Genomic DNA, 13,249 nt, shown 5'->3' with positions numbered 1-13,249 from the left:
CTCTTCTTCGACGGAAGAGGCCCCTGCTCCTCACGGGGGGCTTCCCTTTCTCGGTGGCGGAGAATCTCCTTATCAGAGCCATGGGTGTCGCAGCCAGATGATGAAGTGAGGAGGAAGAAGAAGAAGCAGGCGAAGTGGAGAAAGAGATAAGCGACGGGGGCCCGGCCCCCTCCTCATTTATAGCCTAAGGAGGCCAACCGCCGGCCTCCATGATCTAAGGTAATGATGGTTTTCTTCTGCATGTAGCAGGGTGTCATCAAATAGAATGGATACCAAGGCGACATGGGGAAGCAGACGCCCACGTCCCGTCAGTCGCCACACGGTGACCAAGGCTGCAGGCGGTTGGGGCCCGCGGCGCTCCACACTTGTCCTTTGGCTTCGCCTCAAAGCCAAGTTCGACCGCGCCTTGGGCCCTGGGGCTACTGTCGGCGTCCTGGGAATGGGGGTACCCAGACTTGCCTGCCTGCGGGACACGGCGTGGCTCCACCAGTGGCCTAGTACAGCCCATCTTCAGCAACAACCAATCAAGACCCTCACGAGGGGCCAAGCCTCGCGAGGAGGACGACACCAAGACCTCCCTGGGGGCAGCCTCACTACGCTGGCTCCCGAGGAGCAAAGATATCTATGCAAGGGGCACCTCATGAGGTTCACGTGACCTGAGCCATGACGACCAAGGCCAGGCGGGCGCCAGCGGGCACAGTGTACCAATTTCCTCTTTGGTGCTAAAGAGGCAAGCGCAGGCGAGGAGTCCCAAGGCATCAGGCAAAGGTTTCTTTATCGGTGCAACAATACCAAGGCCAGCAGGACGGTAGGACGGAGGTCACCACGGAGCCCAGAGCAACGTCACCACCAGAGTCTTTGGCAGGCGAAGACCACCTTTTGTCAGGATAGTTTGTACTAGTTGTCCCCCTTAAAACTCGGTCTTTTTTGGATCCCTTCCCGCCTAACATTTGGGAAGAGGACCATGGCCTCTATAAATAGGGCTAGCCACCACCATAGCCAGAGGGATCATATTCGGACCATCCACACACACACCAGCTCATCGAGCTCAAGAACACCTCTCCTCAGGAGATAGTTCATCCATTGTACTAGTTCATCCCTAGCCCTCGAGGCAATCCACCACCACCACACTGGAGTAGGGTATTACACCACAACGGTGGCCCGAACCAGTATAAACCTTTGTGTCCCGTGTTCCTTGGGTTCGTCGAGCTAGGCCTTGAGATCGTTGTGCGAGCGAGCTAGAGAGAGAGAGAGAGAGAGAGAGAGAGAGTTCTTCGTGCGCACCCTAGTGTTCGAACCTTAAGGGTTTGTCGAGAACCTATAATCTGACATATCTCACTTTGCACCAAGCATCATGTGATTCCGCTGCAACATGCATCACATCGAACATATTATCCTCTGAACTTTGCAATAATATATACTTGGTTGATTTAACTAATTCCTTTTTGATTAGAGAGTACACTCTTGGTGTGTATATTATGTAAGCATGCTTTTCAAGAAGATATCCAAAGTGTAGTTTAATACTTCTCTACAAAAAGAATAAAATTGTTAATGCTATGACATTATACATAAGAACAGGTAATGCAACGTATAATTTGCTATTTTTTATCAAGTAATTAAATAAAATTGCTTGTTTTGAATTCTTCTCAGCCATAGCATCACAACTTTCTCTATCATCTATTAGCTTTGTATATGTAGTAACAAATGCATTAATAGAAGACTTGCAAATAGTATATATCTTCAACATATGGTTAGCACATTCACTTCTTTGCGTACTACACATCCTAGCACGGAAAATATTTTGAAAGTATGGTTTAGTCCACATTTCTCTGACATCATAAGCTCTTGTCATGAAAGCATCGTCCTTGAGACAATATTTATCAATTATAATCTCCCAAGCTTTTTCAAGCTCTTCAACCGTAAGCATATGATTTACTAACTTGTGGAAATCATCAGCAAATGTATTGTATTTCTTGTATGTTTGTCCAAGAAGTTCATGAGTTCTCTTTAGGACATGCCATTTACACCATCTACGAGTTGTATTCGGTAATTCTGTTTTTATTGCATTAGCAATTGCAAGTGCTTGATCTACAAATTTATGTCAAAATTTTCAATATTAATCTAATAAATAGACACACGGTAAATTAAAATCTAGTTAGAACATACCAGTAAGAATAGTAACAAGAGCTTTACCACCCGTCATTGCGACAAACTCCTTAAAGGCCCATTTGAAATTCTCAACCTTTTCATTTGTAAGCAATACTCCAGCGAAAATGACACTCTCAAAATGATTGATGACCCCGAAAAACATTCCAAATGGCATATTGTAAATGTTTGTACCATACGTTGTGTCAAATGTGATTGCATCTCCAAAGTACTGATAAAGTACCCTACTTCGGCCACTAATTCACATTATAGCCTTGAGCCTATTATCATCATCAATAGTAAATGCAAATCTATCATCTTGCACAATTTTCTCTCTAAAAAATTCTAAGGTCTTAGCAATATCATTTTGTATGTTCTCACTTGCTATTTGAGAACACACAGTTCTAAGTTTCCTTTTACTAAATGACACTTTAGTGATTGAACCATCCATATTGGATATGACCGAATTTACCCTTGTAATTGAAACATTATTTTGTCTCAAATGCTTAATAAGATTTGTTGCTCCCGGATCAATATGCTGATGAGAATACATGTGTTTCTTTTGACCACAACTTTCAACAAGCTCATGGTTATGTTCTTCTTTGAAACTTTTGACATACCATTCTCCGCAATCATTCAAATGAACCCTTAATTCTGCTTTGCAACCACATCTAGTTGTTGACCTAATTGCATTCTTGTTTATACCCTGGGAAATATAAATATATTGGTTCAACACAACATATAAATAGTACATATTATAAAAAATATGTTTGTGGAAAATAAATTAATAACAATACTCACATTGCGCTGACACTTGTACTCTTGCATTGTCTGAATATCTTTGACATTCACAAAATTGTCTCCATTTCTGATGCTAAAACCAAGAACCCAAGAATATGTGTTGTAAAAGTCATATGCTTCAGCTAGAGATCCAAACTTCATACCAACATAAGGTTTGAACATATCCAAAGATTTATCTTGACAATATCATCTGATACCTTCTTAATAGCTCCATTTACCAAAGTACTAAAGTAATATCAATTAGTAGGTACTATAATTTATAATGATTATGTTCAAAAAATTATACCTATTATCTTCCAGATTAACAGAGGCTTCTTCTTCATCAACTTTATATGCTGAAAATAAGTAATCTTCATCCAGAGAAGTTTGCGTTAACATTTCCTTCATTACCAAAATTTGTTCCATCTTTTCCAAATTTAGATTGAACTTCTTCAAGATCATCGTTGTATTCGTCGAAATCAATCTTTTAAATATAATATCTCTATGTAAGTCATTTTACTTAGACTGATAATGTCAATATAAATATACTTGTTCCATACCTAAGATTTTATTGAGAAAGAACATCTCTTGCATCTGAAAAATCTTTAGATTGTTCTTTTGTGAAGCTTTGTTCAGCAATCTGCGTATCAACAATGCTACATTTGAAAAAAAGATATAAATTGTATACTATTATAAGTATGATGTAAGCGAGATTCAGTTATAATAACACATATCTATTAAGCTAAACTATACCTTGATGTCATATAAGTTTTTGGGTCTTCAACCATAGTTAGCAGATCCAAGAAGCTACCATTCATACATCCATTATCATAATCCATATTGAAAAAATCATACAAAAAATAGTTACAAATTTGAAATCATGCAGATAGCAGATAGTGATATGTGAAATACCAGTACATTCATACTTTGTACCAAAATTAGTTAAGAAATGTGAAATCGTGTAGGTACCACATATTGATATGTGAAATTTATAATATGCAATAGAAAACATGTGAAATAATATTAGCTTCATACATTAAAAATGAAATTGAAATATATACATTTGTGACTAATTATGCTTTCAAAGGCTGGTTCATGCATAATTTAATTAAAATATATACATATAGCAACCAGATTTTTATGAATACAGAAGAAAAATTATTCAGAATAAAACGATGATTTATAGCTGATCCATACATGTGTGCTTTAGCTGTAAGTTGTTCATGCTTGATATGACGGATCTATAACAACGGCCAAATACTTGGAGCGTTTCTACTTTGAATATGTTCAAGGAACTGTAGAGGCATGTACAAGAAGGGAATTCCTCTAGAATGAAAGAAGTAGAAGCAATAAGCTGAAATCTAGGAAAAGAAGAAGAGGGAAAGAAAGCTTGAAGAAGAAGAAGAAGAAGCCAAGCAATGGAGACGAACAAAGAAAGAAGAGAGGATGGGGGAAATGGATAGGAACAGCGCACAATAGATATTTTCATCCTCATTTTGACAAGAAATCAGGGGACACAGGTACTATTGTCAGGAAGAGGACAGCGTATAAGTCAGAGTAGTCAGTCGTATTTCACATGTATAGCAAATATGAAACATTTTTAGCTTATACACCAATCTCTAGCACCAATCTTGGGAATCGCAGCGGACGGCTCATGATCTGCCAGTACATCACGAAGTCGCACAAATTTCCGCTTCGTCAGAGCACCCTCTCCCCACAATATAGTCAACAAATTCCTCTCTGCAAGATCCATCCGCATTGGCGGGAGACATCAGGTCCGCCGGGATCTCGCAAAAAAATCCATACTACAGGTAAAACTAACCCGAAAAATTATGAGATCGCAAAAAGCGGAATCACAATTACATGGGGAATCCATTTTTGTGAAGAAATTTCGGATTCATATCTCCCCGAGATCAACAAAAGCTTGTGTGATGCAGGCTTGATGGAGAGTTGGCGGAGTGAAGCGTGCTGATAATGTATTCCGCAATTCCTGCTGGCGAGTCTGGTCCAAGGTTGCGGAGTGGAAGCGAGCGTCGTAGTCAATCATGGTTACATAATGTAACATCCCAAAATTCTAAATTTTGGAATGTTATAAACAAATAGATAGATTTGATTGATTGTTTGAGTGATTGTCTGAAAGTGAGTGAAATTCGAAACTTTTTGAAAGTTAAATGAGAGGGAATAAAAGGACTTTCCCAAACTTTCACCTTTTTCTTTTGATCCCCGAGAATTCAAATTCTTTCATCGCAAAACCCTGGAGAGAAGATGACATGACTTCTTCCATTTATTTAAATGACATGGGGTGTTGAAAATATTTGAATTTCGTTTGAGAATATTTCCAATTCTGAAACTTTATGCAACTCAATGATTTTCACGAGCGAAGATAAAATGACTTCTTCAAACTATATGAAATATGAGTTGGGAGTTTCAAAGAATTAAATTCAAAGTTCTTTTGAATTTATTTTCAATTTGCAGTTATTTGAGTTTTATTCAAATTATTTTTCTCCAAAAATAAAATATATGGAAAATAGGGTAAAATGATTCCCTACAATAGAAAATTGGAGAAAAATTAATTTGAAATCCTTTTGGTATTTTTAAAATGATTTTTGTTGGATTTTAATAGACCAGTAGCACTCTTTGAATTATCTGAATTTGTGTGAATTTTATTTTATCCTAGGAAAATGTTCATGTCGTAGAAAATAATTTTCTGAAAATTTTGATATATTATATGCCTATATAATATTTTCTTTTATTTTTGTTTTTATGATTATGTTTATCTGGAAAATGTTTTAAAAAAATACTTCCCTCCGCCGAACTGGGCCCGGCCCAGCTCCTGCCAGGCCAAGGCCCAGCCCAGCGCGCCAGCCTCGCTCCCGCCCCCCGACCGGGACTTCTCCTGAGTCCGTCGCCGCCACGACATCGCCACCGCTGCCGTGATCGCCCCGGCCTCCGTGCCCCCTTCCCCATGCCACCGCCCTCCCTTGCCCCTTTAAAAGGCCACCCAGGGTTCCCTGGGTCCCGTTTTCGCCGCCGCCGCCGCAGATCTCGCCGTCGCCGGCGCTCGCATCTTCGCCGCCCTGGCCGCACCTTGCCGCCGTCGCCCTCCACCTGCCGCGCCGCTCGCCGCTCCCGACGCCGCTGCTCACGTTGTGCCGCCCCACGCCACCGGAGCCGCCGCCGGAGCTCCGCACCGCCTCGCCGGAGATCACCGGAGTAACCACCGTCATCGCCGGTTCTCTTGGGTGAACCGGTATAAACCGTAACCCGCCTCGGTTTTATTTGAAGTCCGGTTTAAAAAAAACCTAGACTAGATCTGTTTTTTTAGGTTTTACTAAACAACGAACATCCACTGTTTAGAGCGTATAAGCGAACGTTCGCCTTTTAGTCTTTTTATTTTTCTGTTATTTTCGGCCAGGGACCTAGTTGTGAATACTTTATTTACAGAATAGTCCATGTACTTCAAACGACTATAACTTTTTACTCGTTAGTCCAAATCCAACGAAACCAACGCCCACGTCTTCGTTATGATCCCCTCAATCCATTAATCCAACTCAAACATGTTTGTGAAAAGTTTAAAATTTGAATTAGATCAGATTCGAATTCAAACTTCGTTTGATCATAACTTGAGTTTTGTAGCTCCGTTTCAGTTGATTCTTTTTGCAAATCGAAGCTCTTGACCTAAACATTCCGATAAGGCCAAATTCACATAATTTTCGTACTGTTAGAAATTGTTTTATGTTGCAAGAGCTATTTGTTTGGTTTTGATGTTTTCCGAATCGTCTTCTTCGATCTTTCTGATCTTTTGAGTGATTGCTTATGTGTGGTTACTATTGCTTGCTTACGATAGATTGACCGGAGTGTGACGAGTAGAACTATCAAGAGTTTTGAGTGCGAATCATCTTCATCAACATTGCAGGCAAGTTCACACTTTGATCATATCCCTTTCGTACCCAGTTTTTATGCATTAGTTTCAACCCTCAAACATTGCATGAGTAGGATTGATAACATGTGGGTATTGGGAGGTAGTTGCTGAGGTAGGAACCTATTGCCCTGTTACTATCAAACCCTTGGGAGTTACTTCTACGCGTTGCTTATATTGCTATGCTATGCTCGTAGACGTGGTTTGGGTATGAGTGAAATCCATGACTGGTGTGAGATTGTTATTTAATGGTTCAACTTAAGGTGGCAACTTAAATACACATCTGGGTGGATTGCTAGGGGCACCCTGGGGATATAACAGTGGACTTGCCCGGACACCTGGGGATATACCAGTGTTGTCCTAGGAGATCCCGGGGATATATCATGTGATCATGCTATGGTCCGCCACCCAGGCTCAAAGGGATCATGAGATTATTCATACTAGAAACTTCCGTGTGTAGCCACAAGCTATTATGGGCTCTAGCATAGTTGATTAAGTCGTGTGAACTCTTACAGTGGCAGACTACCAGATGTAGGGGTTGTAGGTGGTACGGTCTACCCATCGTAAGGTGCAAACGCTTCTGAAAGACTATGTCTCGGTCATCCGTTTCTCAAACACCATGTAGTGCGTGAAATCCAACAGAGGAGATCGAGTCTTGTGGGGAAAAGTGCGCAAACCTCTGCAGAGTGTACAAACTAATCATGATTAGTCGTGTCCCCGGTTATGGACATCTTGAGTATCTAGTTCTTGGATTATCCTGTTGATCTCATCATGTTACTTTAAAAGAATATTGTTGGGTTTTAATGATGTTACTTAATTGGGATTGAGAATGCTGTCAACCATTCTCAATGTTTAACAACCACCATGATAGTAAAATAAAATTTATTCCTTTGTAGTAAGGAAAAATTGGCTTTTCGCAAAAACTATAACCATAGAGCTTTTCCACCAGCCAAATATGCATGTAGTGATAGCCTTTATTCATCAATCTCTATGGTGTGAATTTGCCAGTACATTCAATGTACTGACCCTTTGTGGCTGCAACGTCTCATGTTGCAGGAATCTTACGACGAGTAAGTGATACGTTAGGGTTACGATTTCTACACTCAACTTTGCCGTTGGTGTTGATGGGAATCCACAACCTTGTTACTTCCGCTATTTTGGATTGAGGTAATAGTATTTACATTACTTTTACATGTGATTTACCTCTGTTATAAATCCTCGAGTACTGTGTGTGTCAGCATACCGATCCAAGGATGACACTTAAGCACAGAGACTTGATCCATTCGGGTCGGGTCACTACAAGATGGTATCAGAGCACATGTTGACTGTAGGACGTGACCCTAGAAACTGGCAAGCCCATAGCAAAGATTGTTCTCTACAACTTTCACTTTCAAAAAGATCTTTTACCTCTCTTCTCTTCTGAGCTTATTCAAAAATTCCCTTTAGTGAGACCATACCCATTTCCCCTTTTGACCACACGAAGATTCGGCTGATGAGACCACTCCAAGAAGTACAAGATATCTGACAACTAAGACCACTTCGGAATGAAGAGTATTTTCCGTACATCTGAATACAGGAAACTACAACGGTTGAAGACTGAAGACAAGTAGAATTTGAAGGCTTTGTAGAATTTCTAGATTAGTATGACCTAGGAAGGCACCCCTTATGGAACTTGGCAGACTATGGGAGCTGTCAATACCCGAGATCAAGATGTATTGGAGAAAGACCGGAACATGGAGAGCTGAGAACTCAAAGTTTTTGTCAAGAAAACCCTAAGGCAGGAGATATCAACTATGGAAGATAGCTCATGGCAATGACAAGGGCAGAAGCACGGTTATCCGTGATGTCATCGCCCATTGATGCTATTGTCACCGTGCTGAGTTAAGGATGCATTTCTTCAGAATGGATTTGATGGAAGAAGGCTGATGGAGCACTTATTAGTAAGATGGAGTTTTAACCTTAGCCGGTGTATCACCAGGATCTGGAGTAGTACATCAAGAAGTTTAAGGTGGAGCTCCATGAAGCAGTATTTTGACAAGGAAGCATTTCGTGAAGAACTTAGGTCCAAGAAGCTGGAGGAGCTACAACCTCGAGATACTGGAGATTTGTCAGGAACTGAAGGACAGTATGACCATGGTTCATGCCAAGGATGTTGAAACCTAGAAGTTTGAAATACAACTCCAGAATATTAAAGGATGTCACGAGAGATTTCACGTCAACAGAGTTGATCTGGCAATGGAACTTGAGAAAGACAAGCATGATCGGAAGAAACCATTGGAGGCATGAACAAGGCTTGAAGAGTTGGAGACGTTGAAGATTTATTGACCTTTAGAAGACCAAACCCCTGTTATATACCTACGTTAGATGCGATGTTTGTGAGCTGTCAATTGTTTGATGTTTTTCCCGACAGCCACAAATAAAATCTGTCTTTTCAAAACTTTTGTTTGTATTGTGTGTATCCCTCTCTATCTCTCTTATCTCACCCCAAACCCATGGACCCAATAGAGGACGAATGGAGATGAACTCATGTTTTCCTGGACCGATAAGTCAACTGGAGACAGACCAATGGATTCAGAACATGGAGGATCACATGGAGAATAACCCTATAGTTGGACATGATATGAACCCAGCATGCTCTTCAGTGCTTTGAAAGAGGTGATGCTACTTGGTGGAGGATATACCAAACCATCAACGGATGGCAAGGAGTAACCACTTGGAGAGAATTAAAGTTGACTCTGCAGAGATCTCAACTTGTGTCCCAGAAGTTGAAGCCTTATGGAAATGATATGAGGAAGCATTGTGCATGCAAGATTTGTGGAGAAATAGGACACACCCATAAAGAACACAAGGATGAATGACCTAATTGTGAAGGAAGACGCCAAGTTGAAGAATGCCCAATCAGGCAGATTACTTGTTTCTTGTGTGAAGGGACTACCCACTATCCTGCTCAGTGTCACATTTACCCCATGGTACAATGAACCATCCAACAGAAGAAAGAAGTAATGAAAGGAGCCCTCATGGAAATTTTAGAAGAAACTTTGATGAAGGAAAAGGTGGGGGACACACCCAAAGAAGAACCAATTAAACCCTGCACCAAGTCATGCTATTCATGTGGAGAAGAAGGACACATCTCCCAAAATTGTTTGAATGGGGATCTAGTAGAATTCCCAACAGAGGAAGTAGAGTATGACCCACAGGAAATAGAAGCCCTAATTGGAATAGAAAGGTCCAGGAAGAGAAGCAGATTGGATACCAGGAAGGACCTGCGTCATATCACCTGTTACAGGTGCAAGGAGTCAAGGCACTACCTCAACAGTTGCCCAAAAGGAAACCCCGATACTTGTCAGAAGTAATATGTTTTAGTTGTAATGGAGCAGGGCACTTTGCTAGAAAATGCCCCAAGGAGAAGGAAACTTGTGCTAGATAGTTGAGTTTGCAACAAAAGAAATGGAGTAGTAGAAGTGAGAACATTTTTCTCTTATATTGAGGTGTTGAGTTGAGACATGTAATGGAAAAGCAAGAGATTGTAATCATTGCAGAATCAATAAAGTTAGCATCATTGGTAAAGATTTGGGTTTTATGAGTTGTTACTCTATGAAGAAGAATTTTTGCCATTCTGAGGATATGAGAAATATGTTCTATGGAAGATTTGTGCATTTTAAGGGTGGTAGTACCCTGTAAGAACCATTGACCCCTGGAAAAGATAAGGATACTCCACTGAGTGGATTTCGGACAAAATGAATACGAGTTTTGTCTCGATATGTGTGATACCCCAAGAGTGTGTGGGATGAAGTTGGAGACCGTCAGTTGTTTGGACCAAAGGTGATCAAGGAGTCCAAAGAGAATGTTAAGTTGATTCGAGGTAGACTGAAGGTAGCTCAGTCCAGGCAGAAGAGTTATGCAGACTCAAAAAGGAAAAAATGCAAGGAGGTAGCCTATGAAATTGGAGATAGAGCATGTCTTTGTGCGTCCCCTCTGCGAGGAGTTAAACGAATTGGAGTTAAGGGAAAATTAGCCCCGAGATTTGTAGGACATACCGAGTTTTGGAGCATAGGGAGAAGTGGCCAACAAGTTGGAGTCACCCAAAGGACTGTCAGGAGTTCATGATGTGTTTCACGTTTCCCAGTTGAAGAAGTGCCATGCAGAGATGGCCCATATTCCCCTGTAAGAACGCTTGACCCTGGAGAGGATAATGATGTTCCACGAAGTGGAATATGGACTTCATGAGTATAAATTTTATCTCGATATGTGGGATATCCCACGAGGATGAAGAGATGAATTACTATTGGATATAAAGGAGGTATGATGTCGGCAATATGGATCAATGGAAACTCCATGATGAGTCTGAGTAATCATGTCCTAGTTTGGTGCCAATAGAAGGAAGGAAGACAGTACAATTAGATGGATTTAAGAATATGAGGAAGTTGGAAGTTGGAATAATGATCATTTGCCCGATGATAAGTTCAAGGACTACAAGTGATGACGTGTGCCATAACCCACACGCCCCAGGACCTGCCAAGAAGCAAGCACATTCTTGCTGAAGGAAAAACCCTGGAAGAGGATATGCCCTTATCGATAGACGATCTTATAGAAGTAACGCAAAACCTGAGAGTTGTGAAGGAACGATAGATGGTTGTTTGGCTTGCAGAATCTATGGATTTATCCGAACTTGGTTCGTCGACATGAGAAATTCTGCAATGCTTGTGAGGATGACCGAGTGATAGAATGCGAGATTCGCTAAACTGTATACAAGGTAATGATTTGGGTGCGGGATGGATTGATCACCATACCGACTTACTCTTATTATTCGCCTTGCTATGTGGGATGGTAAATCTGAGTGACTTACCTATAGTAGAGAGATGGCGATATTAAACCTTGTTTAAGCCTTAGAATGGTATAAGTATTTTCCCCTGTACAAGGCAGCTTTGCCAACCGTAGGTTATACAGTGAGGATCACCCAGACCCATTTCCTGCAGGAGAAACCATAAATTGTTGACCACCATGAGATATCGATAGTTGTTTAGTTTTGGCACCAGACCCGTCAGGTAAGAAGACCCAGTCTCGGAATAACCTTACCAAGATGAAAGGACAAAAGAATTGAGGAAAAGGTTATGCCGTTACTGGAAGAGCTCAGAGGAGGAATTTTCTCGAGGATCTGAGAAGACCGACACTGTCAAGAATAAGGATGGAGTATATGAGTTTTGATGGAACAGTAACCATGCTTCTAAGGGTGGTAGCATCCCAGACCCCTGTGATGATCGATGGATTTTGAGGAGACCCCAAAACCCTAACCTATTTCTTGCTAGCCTCTCTGAATATCGAGGACGAGATTCATTTTAAGGGTGGTAGGTTTGTAACATCCCAAAATTCTAAATTTTGGAATGTTATAAACAAATAGATAGATTTGATTGATTGTTTGAGTGATTGTCTGAAAGTGAGTGAAATTCGAAACTTTTTGAAAGTTAAATGAGAGGGAATAAAAGGACTTTCCCAAACTTTCACCTTTTTCTTTTGATCCCCGAGAATTCAAATTCTTTCATCACAAAACCCTGGAGAGAAGATGACATGACTTCTTCCATTTATTTAAATGACATGGGGTGTTGAAAATATTTGAATTTCATTTGAGAATATTTCCAATTCTGAAACTTTATGCAACTCAATGATTTTCACGAGCGAAGATAAAATGACTTCTTCAAACTATATGAAATATGAGTTGGGAGTTTCAAAGAATTAAATTCAAAGTTCTTTCGAATTTATTTTCAATTTGGAGTTATTTGAGTTTTATTCAAATTATTTTTCTCCAAAAATAAAATATATGGAAAATAGGGTAAAATGATTCCCTACAATAGAAAATTGGAGAAAAATTAATTTGAAATCATTTTGGTATTTTTAAAATGATTTTTGTTGGATTTTAATAGACCAGTAGCACTCTTTGAATTATTTGAATTTGTGTGAATTTTATTTAATGCTAGGAAAATGTTCATGTCGTAGAAAATAATTTTCTGAAAATTTTGATATATTATATGCCTATATAATATTTTCTTTTTTTTGTTTTTATGATTATGTTTATCTGGAAAATGTTTTAAAAAAAATACTTCCCTCCGCCGAACTGGGCCGGCCCAGCTCCTGCCAGGCCAAGGCCCAGCCAGCGCACCAGCCTCGCTCCCACCCCCCACCGGGACTTCTCCCGAGTCCGCCGCCGCCACGACATCACCGCCGCCGCCGTGACCGCCCCGGCCTCCGTGCCCCCTTCCCCACGCCACCGCCCTCCCTTGCCCCTTTAAAAGGCCACCCAGGGACCCCTGGGTCCCGTTTTCGCCGCCGCCGCCGCTCCTCGTAGTTGCGCCGCCGCCGCAGATCTCGCCGTCGCCGGCGCTCGCATCTCTGCCGCCCTGGCCGCACCTT

This window comes from Triticum dicoccoides, chromosome 5A (assembly GCF_002162155.2).
Source record: "Triticum dicoccoides isolate Atlit2015 ecotype Zavitan chromosome 5A, WEW_v2.0, whole genome shotgun sequence".
NCBI classification, from domain to species: domain Eukaryota; kingdom Viridiplantae; phylum Streptophyta; class Magnoliopsida; order Poales; family Poaceae; genus Triticum; species Triticum dicoccoides.
The sequence above is the reverse complement of the archived record's forward strand: the minus strand, read 5'-3'. Positions refer to the sequence as shown.